Genomic DNA, 19,240 nt, shown 5'->3' with positions numbered 1-19,240 from the left:
GATAGACCCCCCACTTTGGTGGGTTCTTGAAGAAAATCCTTGGAATACAAAGACATTCTCCTTAGAACCCCCTACACATTCTACATAAAACCCATGGAATATGAAAGGGCTTTTGGTAAACCCCCCTGCGGTTCTTGATTTAAAAAAAACATGGGGCATAAAGGGTTCTCTTTAGAACCCCCTGAGCATGTTCTAGATAAAACCATGGGAATAAAAAAAGGGTTATCGATAGAACCTAGATAAAACCTTTAGAAGATAAAAAGATTCTCGGTAGAACTCCCTAAGTGGGTTCTTGTTGGCGCCGTTAAAAGATGGAAAGGTTCTGGACAGAAACTTCAGAGAGGGTTCTGGGTGAAACCAATATACCATAGAAGGGTTCTCTGTAGAACCTCTTATATGAAATCCATCACAGATGGTTCCAGGTTCAGCCCTTTATGTTGGCTTCTAGGTAGAAGTCTGGAAGGGTTCCAGGTGAAACCTTTATGAATGGTTCTAACAGGGACCAAGCATGCTTACTAGAACCCTTTATGGTTCTAGTAAGCATCTTTGTTTCTAACAGCGTACCATTCAGGCCTGAGGTTGGCAGTAATCTGCGTGATTCTGGATTTGCTTAATGAAAAAGAAAAAAACAGTAAAAATAAAATATCAGAGCTGAGATGTGAGCGATTGAGGAGCAGCTGTTTAGTAACACAGCAGATGTTCTCATATCATCAGCAGCGAGAGGCTACATACAGTAGCTTTCTGCTTGTACAGTTGCTAATGTGTGAGCTCATGCCTACCTCTGCACGTCGCCGAGCCTCTGGATGGCCATGCATCTGTCTGGGGGCAAGCTGAGCTCAACCTTAAACGCTTTGTGCTCGTGTGACCAACAGAATGCGTGCGCCTGGGCATGCATGGGCCTGTGTTTGTTTGTGTGTATTTGTGTGTGTGAGCCCTGAATCAAGCTGCTCGCTGCCTGCCTGTCTCTCGTCCCCTCCAGAGGGTCATTCAGCCTCTCTCCCAGCTTCTAATCCCGTCTGTCCGGGGGAGATAGAGGGGAGCGGACGGCCGCGGCGCACCCGGGGCGCCGCAAACACAATCACCAGCCTTTCACAGACACTTAACGGGGCTTTGCGCTTGTTCAACAAGGCAAAACGCGGCAGGAGGGATCAATTTAATACAAGGCCTGACTCAAATGGAAAGAGGGTAAATAAATAAGCAATGACAGCGAGGACTGTCGCACAATTTGTGTAGTGGCTGTCCACTTTTCTCTCAGTCTCTCCTCTGTTGCTCTTCGCCGTAGCACCTATAGGATTCCATTTCCTCCCTCAGCGGCATATGGGGACGAGCTTAGAAAGAGCAACCCTGGCTCCTCTCTCTCATCAGGGTGTGTTATTTTAATAAATCACTTCTGCCATTGCTTGGTACATTAATTCCCCGGGCCCAGAGGGCTGTGTTGCCACTAGCAGCGATCTGCATGAGGCGCTAAATGATGTGGGGGATCCCCCGGTGAGAGAACAGAGGCTCTCTGAATCTTCCCTCCATCTCAGCCTTGTCGGTTTGGCTCTCACCCTGGGCTGGCCCAGCTTTCAGCAGACATCATAATCAGAAGAGAGCCAAGGCCTCACCGCGTCGCACATACCAATGAGACGCACATATAGCCAGAAGGGAAGTCACCTGACACCTCGCTCTGCAGACACTAGCCCCTCGCGTGGCTTCATTAAGCTTCTTCACTCTGGGGCTTTATCATACGATGCATGTATACGGCAACTTTATGCACGCATGCAGCATGCCCTCTCTCTAAACACATTTTAGAAGAGAGTCGTGTGTATTCTCTTGGGGAGTTGTTCCCTTTTCATGTAATCCAAAGACAATAAGTCTCACAGCAGTTTAACCTACATGTTCCTTAACCTCTCGGTTTGCAGAAATGTTCCACTTGTCAAATGAAATTGCATCACGTTTTTCTGCACCGAGACGGTCGTAGCTCGCAGAATGAGCCACGTGTCCGCAGGTGGCGGCATGCATAAACACTACGTAGATGTAGATGCGGCTGTTTTACATGGCTGCTTGATTGAATCCAGCGCAGTGTGACTGCAAAGAGGCAGGTGGTGAGAGTAGCAGCCGCCACAGTGGTAACACCAGCACTGGTAGTGTTGATGGGAGTGATGTGAATGTATTTCTCCACTTGGGGTTTCCAGACACCCCCAAGTCCCCCCCCCCCAACATCTTGACGCATCACGGACTATCTTGCAGTTTTTTTTCCCCTCTCTTTATACATCATAACTCCTTAGACAGAGGTGAGGTTGCCATTGGTATGCACAGACAACACCGGCAGATTCACCACCCAGAATACCGCTGGGAGATTATACCCTTCCCGCTCCACGCAGCAGGGATTCGGCCACCGTAAATAGAGCGCTTGGGAGTGTGCGGTGTGCCCGGAATGACAGAGCACCGCGGCGGCTGAACACGCCAGCCAGGCGCCGAGCATAAACTCAAGGACTGCCGCAAATACAGTAATCTCTCATGCTTTTGGTTGTGGTTTTTACCTTTTCCTACGGGGACTCAGAAATCGGTGCACTGGAGATCCGTCTGGCTGATTGTCAGTGTGCAGTGGGCAACCGTTGGGGCATGCAGGACATAAGCTACAGACAAAATCTGTTGGACTGCAGAAAAGATATATCACATAAGATGGCAGGAAGAAAATGACTTTGGTACAGAGCTGTTCCTACATGTGTCATCCTTTATGTTAAAGCTACTCAGTCAAGGCAAGAATTCGGCATAATCAGAGTTTGCAGAAGAGAAAATTGGCCCCATTTATTAGCTTTTTGCTCAAACGTTAAACTAGTTTATTGATAAATTATTCATTGTATGTTTATAGAAAATCTTCTAAAGGACAGAGCACAAGTTGTATCTGTGGTTCAGCATGCAGATCAAATCATAAAAGAAAAGCAGGAGTTCTTCTGAAGGGCTTATGTAGTATCAGAGACAAAAACTGAATGACAGCAAGGGAGGTAATTTGAACGAGTATAATGACTTGCTGTTGCTATGGTGTGCAATGACACACAGTGGAAGCACAGACGCAGCACAGTGAAATTCTAGATGAGAAGTACTACGGCATGTTTTAACAACAAGCCCTGCTACCTATTACATTATGAAGGGGTAAATAATGCAAGTAGAATTTATTTCAAGTTTAATTAAAACATTTCACACTTTCAGTTTTCATCGCCAGTCTTTACCAGCTTGTTTTTTTTTTTTTTTCCCACATAACGATTTCAGTTTGTCTTACTTGTGAATACTCTGACCCATTAAAACTGCATCTGTGCATTTGACTTAATATGGGCACGGAGGGCTGTCTTAATTAATAAGCAGGCATCCACCAAACTAATCTGCCTGTGTTGTGAAGTCTGTCCTTTCCATTAAGTGGGACTCACATTATCTCCTAATCAAATTAGTCACTTAATTGTGGCCCTCCCTTGATGGATCCCATGAAAAAAGGAGCGCCGTGTTTGCTGGAGGGGGATGTGTGAAGATGGAACACGGCTGTTTCATTACGATATGAATTTTTTAATAACCAAAGCGTTCGCTGTCATCTCCTTGCTTTGAACCTTTGCAAAGGGTGAAGTTGAATTTGACATTTTATCCTCTCACACAGTTGAGTGTCTAGCTGGTGTGTTGGGGCTAAGTACCTAGCCCAAGGCCACTACCCAATTGCCCGACAGGGGATTGACCCCTGTCATCCGCTGATCACTAGTCTGCTTTCTTAATCACTTCCCCACACCGCCTGCCGCCGCACTACCTGATCTTAGTCAATACATTAGCTCCTTCAGCTCTGATAGAACTGCTATTCCCCGAGTCATGATTAAGGAGGGGAACCTTATGTGACCAAAGATGCCTCTCTGTCCATCCTCGGCTGTGCAGATCGGCCCCTGGGAGCTCACATTTTAAGCGAGAACGAAGGCTACCCCCGCGGCGTTTCGAGAGGTTGCGGTGGCCAGCGTCCACGGGGGGAAACCCCCGGGTGTCTGATGAATGGCGGCATGTGTGCTCGTTTGTCCTGCTGATGGAGTTTTATCCCCTGCCCTTTCAGAGCGGCCAGACAATAAAGAGAGCCACAGCCAAGCGTGACAGGTTAACCCAACAGTAATAGAATACTCTTAATAGTCTGGCTTGAGCCAAAGTCGGCGGCGGGGCCGGCCAAATCGCCGGGCTACCTCGGCGGTGAGAGTGCAGAGGCGGAGGGGCGACGCGCCACCGGCTCTTGCTGTTGTTGTCAGACAGGGGAGCAAGGACAAAGAGGGCAGCTTGATGGCTTAATGGGTGGTTTGATGGCTTCACAGGGTGAAATTGAAGTTGGTGAGGGCGACCAAACAGATGAACCAGGGTACGGGGAGCATTATACAAAACGAAAATTAGCCATATATAAGCGTGACGTCGAGTAACTGTATCGCATATAGATTTTATAGGAATCCTTGAGCTGTAGCGAGGTGGCATTGTCTCCTCTGCCTCCTCCATATGGATTTATAATGGATGTTATGACACTGCGATGCCTATAGAAGGTAGAAAATAAACACAATCAAACCGAGCAAACAGTCAAAAGAGATTTAGATGATGTTGTCATGACGTTGACGTGAACGTGCCTGTTTTCTGGCAGATAATCCTCACAAAGAGAATCCTCCGGGCTACATGCACCCGCGCAGGCAACGCTCCTGTCGGTATTTGTTTCTGTAGCACCTCCGCTCGCAGTTTGTCATGTCTGACTTGGGCTTTAATTAGGCCTGCGAATTGAAGCGGCGGCAGCAGGGCTGGGAGCCCTCTGTCCACAGCTCAGCCGTCCTCCACGGCGTCTCCTCGGAGGACCTCTCTGCTCTGTGTGGTTAAGATAATAGAGGCTCGCTCAGAAGATGTTAATTGAGGGGAGATAAAGTGCAGTAGTGGCTGGAGGGATGCAATGTGCGGGGGTGGAGGGGAAGGAGGGAGGGCTACCTGATTAGAGGCTGAGGTGTTTGACTTACAGCTCTTTTTTTGGTGATATATGTACAGCTAGATTTTTCAAAAAAGAAAGGAAGAAAAAAAAAACAGCAGCAGCATGCTTCAAAAAACCCAGACCTGAAAGACAGTTATTAAAGTTTCTCCTGAATCATTTGTGTTGTTCGCCGCTGTGCCGTGCCATGCCGCACTAGCCTTGCACGACCTGATAAGGCCGGGAGGATTAATATATTTCACCTCCCAGTAGCTGCTGGAGCTGAATGGCGCTGTCAGGTTGTGAGAGTTGAGAGTTTGTGGAGCTTTTTTTTTTTTTGGGAAGGGAGGGGGCAGGGAAAGGCGCAGCAGGCAAGCAGGTAGGGAAGGAGGCAGGCTCTACGTGGGCCGCAAAGGTGGACGCGGAGACAGAAGTGATCTGACCAAAAAACAGCTGAAGTGACAGAAGCTACATTAATAGTGGCATATGTCTGGAGCGTGGAGAAACTGAAAGGGAGAGAAAACAGACCCTCCACCAGCCCGAGAGAGGACGGAGGGAACGAGAAAGAGGAGGGGAGGACGAAAAAGGCAGAAAACAGTGCCAGCAGCCTCTATAATTGCCTCAATGCCACTGGGATTGCTTTCATTCAATTGAAGCATTCTCTTTCTCTGTACATTCGAGGTGGAAAGCGCGCACGGGAGCAGGGAGGAGGGTTTGGGCCGGGTGGCGTGGGCGGGCGGGAGATCCGACGGTGCCCTCCCTCTTTCGGTAACGTACAGCGATGAGGGCGATAGCTCCCCTGTAGCAGCTGAATCTCTGGCATCAGTGTGAGCAGCAGAGAGAGAAAGAGAGAGAAGGAGTGAGCAAACGAGTGAGAGATAGCGCGAGTGAGCGCTGTGGAAGAGTGAGGTAGCGATAAGGAGGTAGGTGGACCGCAGATCAGACCTGTCAGATGTGATTGCGCACCCAAGTGCAGCCCCGCATGTGAGTGTGTGTGTGTGTGTTTTATATTTCCCAAAGACAACCTACCTCCTCACCTCCCTCATAGCAACACACACACACACACATACACACACCACCACCACCACTGCCCAAACACACTCACATTCCTCGAGGAATCCTTTATTTCTTTATTTGGGCTCCTGTTGGTGCGTGCATTGGATGCTCTGCTCCCTCCTCCTCCCTCTTCTTCTTCTCCTCCTCCTCTGTGTCCTGCTCTTCTCTCCTCCTCCTCCTCCTCCTCCTCTCCCCTCTTTGCCGCTCTCACAGCCTAGTTTTCTTTTTTTTTTCCTCTTCAATCTTGTGTGTGCAGGTTGTATCTGACGGAGGGACCGGTGCCGCGCTCTCCCATCCCCGCGCTCCTTCAACAACAACACTGTGAGTATTCTCATGCTAATTTGGCTTCTCCAGCCTTTCCCAACGTCGGTTTGTCTCCTTCTCTCTCTCTCTCTCTCTCTCTCTCTCTCTTTCTTTCCCTTTTTTTTTTTTTTTTATTCTTTGCCTCTTTTATGTTTTCATCCACGGCGCCAAACGCAGCGGCGGCAGCGCGGGAAGGGAGAAAAAGAAGTGGAGACAAAAAGGAATGCACAGAAATAGAGAGAGGAGAGGGAAAAGGGAACAGGGGAGGGGAAAAAGAGACAAGGGGGGGAAAGAGGCTTCTGCTGTTGCTGCTGCTGCCGCCGCTGCTGCGAGCGAGCCGTTCTGCTTTCGGAGGTGTTTCTCTTGGAGGATGGTGGAATTGCCGAAGGGATGAAGGGGGCGGGTCTTGGTTTTGTGAGTAGATAGTTGTGCGAGAATGATAGGGGATGTTGTTGACAAGCATAGAGTGGCTCATCAGACAGCCGGGCAGCTGGAACCAAGGTTTTCTCTGTTGACTAAACTTCTGATTCATCCGTCACTTTCTATATTTGCACACACTGAGGCACCTCTGCTCCATCTTCTCTCCTTTCTTTACTTACATTGCTCTTATTTTATTATTTTAGAGTGAGCGCTTTTATGCCATGTAGCCGTTTGTCATGATGATGTGAGACGTGTCGTCGGTGCAGATGGGAGATGAAGCGTGGATGGATGTTTGTCTTGGTGCATACCTACGCCAAGATGTTCTGAGCATATGTGTGTGCCATTCATAATATGCACTTAGTTTTAATGACTACAGTAGCAGCTGCACAAATGAGCTTTTTTCATTCAACATTTGTTCCCACATGCAGCATGTGTGTGTGTGTATCAAGAATTGTGAGAGAGTTAGTGTTTATTTACATGTTATTCAGAAGTGTGCATCATCGGGTTCGGCTTATTATGCATACACAGTAATGAGCACATAGTGTATGGATATGGTGTGTGTACTCTGTGCATGTGTGTGTGTGTGTGGAGGTCAGTAAGTCAGTGTCCATTCCCACACGCTGCCCTTTGATCAAAGGGCCACATTTAGTCCGCCCACGGCATGTGTCTGAGCCATATGAAGAGTGGGTGTACTCTATGCATGTGTGTGTGGGGGCTAAGATGGATAGGCCCCTGTGCCCTCAGTGCAACGCCATGGCTAATGGGCACGCAGGTCAGCAGGGGTGGACACGCATCCGGCTGTGTGGATATGTCACAGAGACTGAAACCTCTCCCAGGCCTTCGCGGGGAGTCACGAAAACACAAATCTTTGCAAGAGAAGAAGCATATTGGGCCAACAAAACGCTCGGAACACACTTTGGCAGATTCATTTGGCAGAGTAAAAGGGATTGATCTGAGCGTGGCAATTAGGCAAATTTCAGAACTAAGCATCTGGCGAGGCGAGAACGCTTCGCCTGGCAGAGGATTACCATTTTAGTTCCATTTTGAGACGACGACGCAGCCCAGAATGTGTTATTTCACAGCACTCCAGCAGCACGGCGGCTCAGGCAAAAAAATAAAAAATAAAAAAACGGCACATGAGGGATCTTTGTGCAGCATTTATGTTGTGTATGTTGATTTCCACGACCTGCAAAGTAAGAGTACTGCTTTGATTAATGATGATTAGGTTTAATATGTGTGTTCGTAGCCGTGGCGGCCGACCTCCCTTTCCCCGGCCTTTATGAAAATGAATCGTTGGAGTAAAATGCCTGGGATGATAGCAGCCTGCCGATGAGCTTGCTTTCTAAAGTAGGCTGATATAAATGAGAACCATTCCCCCAATTACGGAAGATTAGGTTACCCTCCACCAATCTGAATCCTTAAATCCCTTCTGTTTTTACAGCTCTGTCTGCCGAATGTAATTCAGCTTCGAGACCTGGGCAGAATAGCAATAAAAGAAGGTAGAAACTTTACCAGTGAAACCAAGGCAGTAAAAATATCCATCGGGAGAGAGCTAAAGCACATGATAATTGACACAGTGCTGTGTTGCAGTTGGCTGTAATTAACTGTGTAACAGAGGTTGTCAGTTGGAAAGGGAGAAAGCCCAGACTATCTTAGTGCATTTAACACACTTGAAAGTGCAACATTTATCGTGTCTCTCCAGCCTTCACCAAGGGTGCGTTTCAGGTTAGCGTGGGCCTCTTAGCTGTATTTATCCAGATCTTTTACTACAGGCCCAGTCAGGCATTATACACCACTTCCTTTATCCTTTGTACCACAGTTTGTACACATGAAAAATCAAAAGGAGCCATTGTTTCTGGGGCGAGCGCAAAAAAAAAAAAAAAAAGCTTATCATCTATTTTTAGTGCACTTTTCCTCATTGTTGCCTGGGCCACGATTCATGCTTACGTCTGGCGGTTGTGTGCCATAAACTATGTTGTGCTTCGCAGCCAAGCGCTGGCTGGTGACAACTCTCACCCACACATAAGTGATGTATGAGCCATATACCACAGGCCCCCTGCTGCCTCGCCAGCCGCTTTTGAACGCACAGGACCACAACAATGTCATTCTCCCTGTGTGATAGCACCCATATGCGCCGAGAGCACCTGTATTAGCGTAATGTGCCAACCCTTTATTTCTCATCACTTATCACAACCCGCTACATGCTGTACCGAAAAAGGGGGGAAAAAAGCTCATAAAGATAAAAATCACATTTCACTAGAGGGTGCTTGTGTGACAGTGATATATGCTGTGAGCATCCTGCCACCTCATTGAGATGGGAGTGAGTTCTGGGTGGCTAAATCAATTTGTGCAAAGGCTGTTGGCGCTAGTATTGGTGTCGTGATATGATCTTTGTTGTCCATTTTTAGAGGTCAGCGTGAGCGCAACGACAAGGGCAAACGAACCTGACCGCTTTCTCTCTTGTTTCTAGGCTGGTAAACGATCCCCCCCGAGAGGATTGTGGGTAAACTCGGTCTTGATCAAAAAGGTATATGTTGTTTTTTTTTTTTTCTTATGTTCAGACACTATGGATTCTCTATTAAGAACGCACTTCCATCCATTACCGCACGCGTCTTGATAGAGTGTCCAGAGCCAGAGGCGAGCCGCGTCCGTGCATTAATCGCTGTAATTACTCAGCGAGGGTGACAGTGATTCTGGAGGTGCATCTGAGTACATATACCAGTATGGAGGACTGGGGGCGGGTGGTGGTAGACCAGTCGATAGCTGAACCTGACTCCCTGCTAATGTTAGAGATCTCCTGTCAGGAAGAAATGACGAGACGTGTCAGCAAGTGGAGCGATTCCCTCACATCCGTGTATTACTCTATTGAAGGGACAGTTCACCTCACAATCAAAAATACATATTTTTCCTCTTGCCTGTAGTGCTGTTTATCCATTTAGATTTTTTTTGGGTGTGAGCTGCAGAGTTTTGAAGATATCTGCTGTGAAGATATGTGCCTTCTCTCCAATATAATGGGATTAAATGGCACTTGGCTTGTGGTGCTAAAAGCGCCAGAAAAAACACATTTGAAAAATTCAAAACCAGTGTCTCCCTCCAGACATCCAGACCTGGTTACTCAAGATAATCCACAGACCAGGCCTTGTTATGAGCAGTAGAAACTACTTTCTTTCTCCACCAGAACCACTTAAGAGTCTAGTGGAACTGCTTTCTTTTCTCCTACAGTGAAAGTAGTTCCTACTAGGAGCTATCTAGTCCTTTTACACTGGAGAGAAGTCCGACATCTCTGCAGCTGATATCTCCAAAAACTGTGACTCACACCAAAAAAATGTAGATGATTAAGTGACAGGCCAGAGGAAAAATATCTGTTTTTGACTTTGAGGTGAACTGTCAATGTAAAGGGGAGTAAAGCAGCACAAATAGCAAGCTGGAACCATAGACGGTTTATAAAATAGGCTGAACATACGATCTAAGGTTGAAGCGAATTGTTTCCCTGATTGTAATTTGATGGTAACAAGCGACGAAGAGCCCTCGACTGTAAGTTGATCAGCTGTTTATAACTCTGTCAGTTGTCTTTCAGATGTAAAACTAAGCTTGTTATCCTGAAAACAAAAGCTCCCTGAAATACCTGCTCTGAAGCTTGAGCTCAGTGACTGCCTGCCTTACTGCCTGCAAGGCTCCGTTAGCATGTTGCTCAATTTAGCCGTTATAAACATCTACCCTTTCTAAAAGATTATTAATGGTTTGTCACACCTCATAAACAGACACTAACTCATTTGGCAAACATTCAGCAACTCTATGTAACATGAAACGGGCAAACATAATAAAGGATGTTACCAGAGAAGCCACTATTTTAACTTGGCTTATATCATGGTAATTTTATGATTCATTCCAGTAAATATATTACAGATTTCTCCTTTAAACTCATAATCCTGGGATTTCTTTCGTCTGACACGTTTTGTGTTCATAAAGCTGGTTTTACAAATGCTGTTCAGCCCTTTGATACACGTGATGTGATGTGTCTCGTGCTTCCAAAGCATGTGAGTAAAACGAAAGAATAACAGGGCGTGAGGCATTCAAGTTACATAAAAAAAGAGGAGTCAAAGTTCCCTTTCATCAAATTCACCGAGGAAGACGTCAGAGTAGCGGCCGCACTCTTTGACTGACTTGTGATCTCTGGGAAGTGCAGTGCAAAATCACCACAGCAACGACTGCTTAGCAACAAAGATGTTGCCAACATAAAAAACAAAAAAAAACAAAGAAGAAAGAAAAAAAACAACAACAACAAAAAAAAAGGAGATCTCGGAATTATCATGTTGGAATATAACTCTGCCACATTTGTTTTTGTAACACGGGTCGCTGCGACGTTGGCCGTGCAGATGTTCATTGTGAGAGATGCTCGTAAAGAAAAGGAGGCGAGTGGTCAAATCAAGGCTGTCCAGTCAGGGAAATAAAAGCGGAGGAGGGAGAGCTGAACATGCTGCAGCTCTGAGGGCTCCTTATTGTCTGTACAAGGGCAGCAGAGTTACTCTTTGTGTTACGCTTCTGGAATGTGCCTTATAACGATGTCAATGTGCCACTTAATCAGAACGGCATTGTTGGTCATAATAAGTGAATGGACTTTAATAGGTGAATGTCTCCCACTTCCCTTCTTATCTCCCAGTGACTTTCACTTTCTTGTACTGCCTTCAGCGAGCAATCATGGGAAATATACGACCGTTTTTTAATTAAGGACAGTTTGTAGCATCATGGAAGGGAAGAAGTGTTCTCGTGCGCGCACACACATATGCATGTAGAGCCAGATTTTTTTTTTTTTTTTTTTTTTTTTTTTTAGGGTTTGGTTTTCTCATTAATCACAGCAGAACCATGTCTGATACTCGCGTACAGGAGATGAAACCAGGCTGGAACGACGGAGTTGAATATTTGAACATCTCAGTGCTGATGTGTGCAAAGCAGAGTGTGTGTCTGCAGGGGAGGCTTTGAAATTTCATCCACTCCATCCCTTTTAACTCTGCGGAGGGGATGTGTGTGTCTCGCTCCGGTCGGCCAATGGCTGTTAGGAAGCTCCTGAACACCCCCCCCCCCCCCCGCTGCCGCCACCGCCGCCACATCACCATCCCTCCAACCATTCACACACGCACGCACACTCCTCGCTATTTGCCGCCCCTACTCTTCCCCCCACCCCACACACACACCTCCACCCCCCCTCTCCTACTCCACAGACCTGCATTGTGTCAGATAGTTTAATGTGAAATTGCTTTTCTTTCAAATTTCCCCCTGGAAACGCAGGTCGTCGCAAAATGTTACATCTCATAATGGCGTGTTATTGTTGTTCTTTCATACGAGTCCTTGGCTTCTGAGTGCAGGATTTTTCAGCGCGCAGCTGAGGTCACACTCGGCTATTTTTCCCCGTGCTGGTGCCGCTTCTCCTCTCTTTGTCATCACGGATTCTACACCGAGCTCTTCCTCTGCTGCGCCCATGGTAACCCCGCTGAAAAATTTATCACCACCTCACTCTATGATTACGCTATGCATTAGCAGGGCTTAAATTTAATTTGTCGGCGGGCCCTCGCGGCAGTGCTACGGGCCTGGCCTATCAGAGACACTTTGTAAAGGCCCTGGAAGAGCCTCCCGGGGTGATCCTATCAGTCAGACACACTGTCAGCAGACACACTCAGTTAGTCAGCATTGAGTCAGAAATGTGGCCCAGCCAAGCCACACGCCACCGTTGGCTGCTCCGCTGGGCCGCTGCTGTGGGCATCAAGCTCCCCCGCCTGCCAATCAAAGCTCCAGCAAGGATGCTGACCTTTGTTCCCCTGTTGAAATGAATGCTCTTCAACAGGTGATCCAACCGACATCCCTGCCTCGGCACCCTCAAGTTTAAATATAGCATGCTTCTCTGTTTTTTTATGTTCCGCCCTCCCTTCACATTAGCTTGTTAGAGCGCTGCTGTGTGTTTATGTCATCCGCTCTGTAGGATGTACTCACATTATTTCATATATTTTTAGACTTTATTCAGTACACAATGTCAATCCTCTGATGATCGCCTCAATAATAATCACCTGTCCTAAAGTGGCTATTAGTGCCTTCCACTCCTGTGATTTACATTAATACTTAGTGGTTAATGTCATGTTTCTTTACTGAGAGTATGTGGAACATTTAAGTGCGAGGCACCACCTCCGCAATAATACGCCGTGTGTGATTATGCTCCCTTTTGCTATGCCTTATTTTTACTTTCACATTTTCATCCTTGCAGACGACTATCAAAATAGCCTGATCTGAGGCCACTCAAGGCTGCTTTTATCGCCGCTCGCAGAATGAGAAGGTCAATTTTCAAGGCATTTCGTGGGGGGAAATGTTTAAACCAGCTAGTTACTAAGAGAACCAAGAGGGCCTTATGCTTCCTGCGGCTCTAATTGGGATCCATTTTCATTTTCATATGGTTTTAAATGTCAAGAACAGAGCACACGCAAAGTGTTTTGAATTTGCTCAGGAAGGCCTCAGTCCCTGGGTCAGACAGGTTGAAAGCATATTGGTTTATTATGAAAAGAGGACATACTGTAACAAGGCGCTCTGTAACCGGGGTTTTTTACCATTGGAAAAAGAAGAAAAAAGATGATATACTGCTTCTGACCTCATCCATGGTCCGCTGAGAACATAATGTCAAAAGTTGTCAGCGCCTTTCTTCATTTGACAGAAACAAATCCTCAGGAAGGACTCAGTGGCCCTCCCTCCCCGTGTGCAGCCTGTACACTCTCCTCGCCTGTGTGGGTTTCCCCTGGGGGCTCCAGCTTCCCCTCACGGTCCAAAGATATACAAGTTAGGTGGACCAGACCAAATTCATGAATGGGAATGTGTGTTTTATTGTGCTCGGCCACAGCAGAAAGTGCCACAGCAGAATTTATTCGGCCGTCCTCGTGAAATAGGTGATTGTGGGAGCCCGGCGATGTAGAGACGCCACACAGGTCGTGTTGGTGCCGCCTGGTCGTTTTTGTCCCTCCATGTTGTACATGGAAACTAGAGGAACACAATTAAGTGATTTTGATTAATTTGTGATGCAGACTTAAGCTTTATCAGTGCTGCTTTTCATTTGGCAGGTCATGGATTTACAAAGGAGCAGAGGTGAAACAATAAAGTGTGATAAAATTCCAGATGACTAGTTGTGGTAACAAGTTAGCAACAGTCTACCGGACATCGGCACAGCGGCGGCAACGTGGGTTTGTTTTGCATCAGTGAAACCACAAAAGATATGATGCCATTTCAAATTACTGAGAGGTTTTCAATATAAAAGTTGGTGAAATGACGTCAGTGTGTGTATTGATGTGTATTGAAAAAACATATTTTTGCAAAATAATACCTTTTTTCAACTGCGCACTGTCCTGTAAACCCACTGGTCTTCGTGACCGTGACCTCTGCTGACCTCAACAGTGCCATCTAGTGGACGGCGGACTAAACTAACTAGACTAAAAGTGTGAAATGAAACTGCTTTTTCAAATCCTGACCATGACATTGTGCATTTTTAGTGGGAAACCAGGCATGCTGTCGTCATAGAAACAGATCATAAGACCATGATGTTTATTATAACTTCAGTAATATCTGCTGCTCTCCCTTCAGTCTCCTCTCACTGTGTCTGTGACACAACCGTCAGTGTTGACTGGCTGTTTCTCGTGATATAAAACCGACCAGATAGCACTGTGGGCGGGACACTGAGCAAGACTAAAGAGTGTGGTATATTTATACTTCATAGTGTATGTCATATATAAGAGTATTATCCAAAAATGATCCGATCCATGACTCAAACTACAGTGGCGTCAGATCAGATGTGTTGCTTTCCACTGCCTGAGACTTAACGGCCATTGTCCCAAACTTCATTCTACATAAGAAATATAGTTTAATAACTTTTATTTGCAGTTATACCTGAAATAAAAAAAAGAAAACATCACCCTAACTGTTTGACCACAGTCGGTTTTCATGATTCTTTTAGTCGCTCGTTGAGTTACAGTTTCTTGTCATCAGTACAAACTGCAATGCGAATACAGAACTGTATCTGATTGGTATACGGTGATGGATGGATGCCATGACAGAGTGTAAGAGCACATGTGAATGCATTTCTTTGAATTTAAATACAATTTAAAATTATATACATTCAGTGACACATTAACACAATACTTTGCTGTCCCAGACAAATGATCTTTTTAATGTCAGCAGGACATCCTTAACTTTGAGCGCTGTCTGGAGGGCAGTTTCACACAACATATTTTGTCCTTTAATTTGGAGGACTTGTTCTAAACGGAGATATAATGGTAGATTTTGAACCCTCTGGTTGTCTCCTCTGTCAGGTGGTTTTCAGTTGATCAGCTGCACAGGTTCATGTCATCATTTCAAAAGTTGTGTGAAAGCTGGCCGCAGCGGTTTCGACAGAAATGGATTTAACGTCGTCCAAACTTTCGCCCGTTATAAATTCCTGTGCGGTCGAGCCCTGAGCCCAGCGATTTGTCCAGAAACCTGCACAGGTTTAATCAGGATCTTTTCTGTCTGCACCCATAGCATGCTGGGTATATGTGACCATGAATAGCTGTAAGGACAATACATTAATGAAATACCCAGGAGTCTGGATTTCGTATCTGGGGTTCAAATGCAATTTTTCATCCTGTAACAATGTATAATCCCTTGTCCAAGCAGGCCTGTATTTCTACCTTAAACATCCCTTTCATTCCTTCATTTAATAAATGACACCCAGAGGACGAAACGGGGACAAGTCCCCGCTGACACCTATGAAATATAGACTGATAATGCTCCTGCCACTCGCTTAATGCCGCTCCCTTCCACCTCCTTCTGTCTGACAGGCCGGCCCGATGCATGTATCATAATGAGCCGATCTCTACGCCGTCAATTAGGAGCACCTTAAAGCATGTGACTGAACTTCTGTGATTCCTGAGAATAAAAGGCGGAGATGAAGGATCTCTCCCGGCTCCTGGGAGCGAGCGCCATTTCTCCTTCGAGCACGCGCAGCGTCCCCTCAGTGTTCGCTATTTCTGCCAGACGATTACAGTCCGAGTGTCTGTTGCTTCTTTATTTTGTGTACGTGTGTGCTGTGAATGTGCGGTGGCGGTCCCAGGGGTGGTGTGACGGAGAGGAGCAAAAGCGTACCAGCTCCTCCGCCCCCCCCCCCCCCCTTGCAGATGTGAAAAACTCAGTCAGTCATTGTCTGCATGGCTCACTCTGAATGATTTAATTACTTGCTTTAGACTTGAGCAATTATAGCTGAGCAGCACATATGTTAATTATATCTGACCTCACATTTTTGCTGCTCTGTTAATTGTTCGCTTAGATGACATTCTGAGATGACTGTCATTGCTGCCTGCGTATCGGGCAATTTGAGGGGAAAGAAACGATGGCGAAATGGCCGCGTAACAGATTCTGGTCAATGGAAAAGTTTAAGCTGCAGTGTTCAGTTCCAGATGGAGGGGGTCACAGCATATAGGCCCCAGGACTCGTCCTTTTAACCCCCCTTGTCTCCCTCTGTTGCCAACGGTTAGATGCAACCCTCCACATCTCTATGAATGAGGACTATTTTTATGATTTCATGAACTATTTTAGCAAACTTCAGAAGCGCATCAGCAGCTGCGGCTCAGGGGGCAGGGCCGGTCGTTCACTGGTCACGGGGTTGGCAGTTCTCCTCCTGTCCGCGTGTCAGGTGTCCTTGGGCAAGACTCTGAACCTGAAGTTGTCCCCTGTGGGCAGGACGGTACTTTGCATGGCATCTCCGCTGCCATCAGAGTGTGAGTGTGTGTGGGTGGTGGAATAAGAAGAAAAATGTGAAGCGCTTTGTCTGTTAGGGTAGAAAAGCGCTATATTGAAATGCACTCCAGTTATATATAGTTATATGACTAAATATATAGTTATACTCCATATTACAGCTATTTGAATGATGCTTTCATAAGGAAAAGAAATGAACAAGAAAAACCTATAAGAATTTGCCTTCAAAAGTAAATATTTGTCTATTGTATTGTGTGTCTTATAAGAGGTTTGGATGATTTACTCAAAGTTTTTTTTTTTCCATATCCTTAGTAGAAGGTGTGCAATAGCTGATTTTCATGACTGACGCACAGCACATTCAATATAAAGGTAGTTTTTCATCAAATACGGTCAAAGAATATTCACCAAACTAGCTGTGAGCGTGATGCAACACCACATGGGAACGGCAGAAACGGACGGCGCCCACGCAGCTGCAGTTAATAACACAATACATCCAATACATGACAACAGCAAGAAGTGCATTTATGCTGCATGCATAATCAGACAACTGTGCATCGGTGATGATATTTCAGATGGATCGGCTCTCATTACGTAACATTACATTAATAATATCCAAAGTGCAGCCACAACAGGAGGTGCAATGCATTTAGTCTATGCCTGTTAACTGTGCACACACGTGTAAGACAAACTATCATCACAAGCTTAGTGATTATAGTTTTATTGCAAAAATAATCCAAAGTTGTAGGCTGACAATATACACGTGTTAATAATATAAACAGTGCAGCCAACAAAAAACAGGTTGGCTGGTTATTAACGTTCCACATTTCTTTGTGTGTGCCTGGTGTGCACACTCTTCCTGGTGAGCTACTGGGGTGCCCCATATATATTTATGTAAGTGCCATGATGTATATGTGATAATAGTTTTTTTACTCGTATGCCTACATGTGCTGCAAGGTTTTTATGTAAAAGATCTCGTATCTGGTTTGACCGTCATGTGCTGTACATTACTTTCCAGGTTGTTTGTTTTTTAATTTGAGATTCAAAAACTCTTTAACAAGAGAGATCTGGCCAAGGTAGCAGCCAATTACAACATATTAAAATGCAACAAATACAGTACAGATACATACATACGTTCTATCTATATTTTTCCCTCTGGGGCTGCAAATGCATGCGTGTTGGCAGGGAGGGAAAGCTTTGTCTTTAGTGGGCACAGATCCTGAAATGCGATGCCAGTAATGTGAACACAGCACTCGTGTTTAGCAATTAGACGGATCCACAATGCTTTTTAATCAGTAATAAACTGAGACTGTTTCATAAGCAGTTAAAAACTCCTTGTAGCAGCTTAAAAAATAGACTATATGAGAAAATGAAAACTAATTGAAACAATGTTGTGTAACCCAACTAAAATAAAATTTAAAAATCATACAGAAAATGTCTTAAATTGCAGTCTACTGCTACTGATACTGCAGCAAAAGCGAGAGAAAGTCCTCGGCACACAGAACAGGATCACTCTTTTTCCTTCTTTTTCATGAACAACAACAAAGTAACTAAACACTTTCTGGTTTTGCTGCAAGCCAAGTTTTAGGCAAGACAATAAAAAGTGAAATTTTTGTACTTTCAATACTATAATTAATAAAATGATCAAAGAATTGATACTTTTGACAGCCTTACAACAAATATTAGGAGGCACTGGTGCATGTCACTGAAGCTGTGAGTGTGTGTTGTGTTTGTATTGTAATACCAATGCTGAATTTCATATCTAATCTTGCAACACATAATATGACATAATATTAACAAGACAACAACAAAAGATAGAACTAATACTGAACCTAAGCTAAAGCTGAGCAGTTAAAAACAATAAAAAGTAAAGTAAAATGAGTAAATCCACTCTGGAAACTAACTGAAACCAATCTGCATTGAAAACGGAAACATCAAACTAAAAACAACAACTATAAACAAAACTATAACTCTGCGTAGAACTCGCTTCCTGTGGTTCATGAGATGATGCATTTTGATTCTCTCTTGCCATTATTGCCCAGGAAACATCTAAACCCACTAATGTCCCAGCTCAAAGCTCATAGTGTCTGTTCTAATGCACGTTTGCCTTCCCTTTCCGGAAGTCCTCGGCTCCAGAAATCCATTAAAAACAGCTTGCAGAGACAAATTGCTACCTGAACTAATACGTCTTGTTGAACGACACATGTATTGCAATTTTTCCGAACATGGTTTTATCACACAGCTTATTATCGCGTTTAATGGGGACTGCTTTCACTTTTGCCATTACTGCACACCGTGGTTTAATTCTCTTGGCAGAGAAGAGGCAGAGCAGAAGTTAAGGCAGCGTGGAAGGCAGATACACACAGCGAGCTCTTCAAATTCATTTTGTCTTGTGATATGATTGCAGCTGCGTGACTGTGGCCTTATAAAGTGATGGCAGGAGAAATGAAAAATACATGTGCCGCTCAACACAATTACATTTGTTAATGCAGCGCTGTGCTTCTGCATGCTGTTTCTAATGGACTGTGCTTTTGTTTGCCACCTTAAGGGAGCAGAGACATTTTTTTTTGCTTCACTTCACAAGTTTCCTGTGTTACAGTTCGACTGCACTTCATATATATCTAATGCAACATAGGCTAAAGGGATAGTTCGGGTTATTTGAGGTGGGGTTGTATGAGGTACTTATCCATAGTCTGTGTATTACTTACAGGAGATGGCAGTCGATGTGCCCCCAGTTTGAAGGAGCAGCGGTGTAGGAAGCTTAACATA

General features: G+C 45.3%; 1 protein-coding gene across 4 annotated transcripts in view; it reads left to right on the top strand.

Annotated features, from left to right (window-relative positions):
• LOC146309109 (RNA binding protein fox-1 homolog 3-like) overlaps window positions 1-19,240 on the top strand; it is a 520,112-nt gene that overhangs the window by 180,092 nt on the left and 320,780 nt on the right. For all 4 annotated transcript variants that reach the window (XM_084743796.1, XM_084743798.1, XM_084743794.1 and 1 more), the window contains exon 4: window positions 6,252-6,316. The gene's annotated coding sequence lies outside the window, so the exon portion shown is untranslated. The remainder of the gene's footprint in view (window positions 1-6,251; window positions 6,317-19,240) is intronic.

Source organism: Lutjanus erythropterus, chromosome 19 (genome assembly GCF_056507025.1).
Source record: "Lutjanus erythropterus isolate fLutEry1 chromosome 19, fLutEry1.hap2, whole genome shotgun sequence".
NCBI lineage: Eukaryota > Metazoa > Chordata > Actinopteri > Lutjaniformes > Lutjanidae > Lutjanus > Lutjanus erythropterus.
The sequence above is the reverse complement of the archived record's forward strand: the minus strand, read 5'-3'. Positions and strand labels throughout refer to the sequence as shown.